Source organism: Dioscorea cayenensis, chromosome 13, assembly GCF_009730915.1.
Source record: "Dioscorea cayenensis subsp. rotundata cultivar TDr96_F1 chromosome 13, TDr96_F1_v2_PseudoChromosome.rev07_lg8_w22 25.fasta, whole genome shotgun sequence".
Lineage (NCBI taxonomy): Eukaryota > Viridiplantae > Streptophyta > Magnoliopsida > Dioscoreales > Dioscoreaceae > Dioscorea > Dioscorea cayenensis.
The window spans coordinates 7,510,915-7,512,461 of record NC_052483.1 but is presented as its reverse complement, the minus strand read 5'-3'; the positions used below and the strand labels follow the sequence as shown (position 1 = coordinate 7,512,461).

General features: G+C 38.9%; 1 non-coding gene across 1 annotated transcript; it reads right to left on the bottom strand.

Moving 5' to 3' along the window:
- Positions 1 to 508: 508 nt before the first annotated feature.
- On the bottom strand, positions 509 to 582 carry TRNAP-UGG. The gene has a single exon. It is a non-coding gene; the product is annotated as a tRNA-Pro (tRNA).
- Positions 583 to 1,547: the final 965 nt, after the last annotated feature.

Here is a 1,547-nt window from a genome sequence, read left to right as displayed (position 1 = left end):
GTCAAAATCTTATTTTATATTTTTTTTAAATTATTTTATTTTATTTTTTTATCGATCAACTATTCTTGATACGAACACGGCGACAAGGTAATTTTTAAAAAATTAAGAACACGGGTACAGAGAGACACAACAATAAATATATATATTTAATGTAAAATATTCATTATAAATATAAATAACTTTAATAGTAACTCTCTTGTAATTATGCTAAAGAAAAAAAGTCTTTAACAATAGTAAGTAATTAAATACACTTATATAAAAAAAAACACTTCATATTCAACTTAAAAATAAATAATAATAAAATATAATATAAAATATATTTATAATACTATTAAATTTGCTATTTAAATTTGATATTTTACTTTATAATATCTTATAATAAATATTTATAAAGAGTAAATTGCAAAAGAGTCTGAACAAAATTTTTTAAAAAAATAATAATAAATCAAATTTTAATCGATTTAAATTAATCCCTCCTTACTTCCTATAGAATAGAAGTAGTAATAGGTAGGGATGACAGGATTTGAACCCGTGACATTTTGTACCCAAAACAAACGCGCTACCAAGCTGCGCTACATCCCTTTTCAAAATTGTTGTACAGCGGCCATTGTACAAAATCCTTGTTTTATTTTCCAGATCGTTATTTTCTCCTTACACTAATTGGTCGTGTATTAGCAGACGATATATATATGGGTCTACGATGCATTGCCGTTCGAAAGCAAGAGATTGGGATTGGACTTGTCAATCGATTCATAACTTTTCGAGCACGACCAATATATATTCGAACCCCTTTTACATGTAGAAGAACATCTTGGATTTGTCAATTATGTTATGGTCGAAGTCCCACTCATGGTGACCTGGTTGAATTGGGAGAAGCCGTAGGTATTATTGCGAGTCAATCAATTGGGAACAGTCAGGATTGATGTTTGTGGAGAAACCCTAGATCTTAAAAGGCTTGGAACCTTGTCAGCCACCGCGCCTCTCCTCTCCGACCCTTGTCACCTCCACGCGCAGAGCCTATCCTCCACCTCTCCAGCCCTCCTAACCTCCGCGCGCAGAGCTTCTCCTCCACCTCTCCACCCTCGTCACCTCCCGGCAGCTGCTCTCCTCCACCTCTCCACCCCTTGTCACCTCCGGCAGAGCCTCTTCTCCACCTCTCCAACCCTCATCACCTCCACGCGTAGAGCCCTCATAAAGCCCCTCCCTCGAACCCCGCAACTGCCGCCTCGTCATCATGCGCAGCACCACTTTTTCTCTTCACCACTCCACCTCTCATCACCCTCAATTTCATCCTCTTACAAGCCCTCATGCCGGCGAAAAATCTCTACCCGAACCTCTGCAACCTAAGGTTAGACAAAGCTCGCCACCAAAAAAATCTAGTTCGGCCGTGTCCGAGGATGTCGAGAGGTGTCCAATCGTATGAGAGGGTGTCGATCATGATGTCCGACCGTGTCGATGGCGTATTTGTGTTGGACACCGACACGACACTGGTACGTCGGTGGTTTTGTCATGTCCGTGCTTCATAGGTTATTTAATGAAATTTTCAC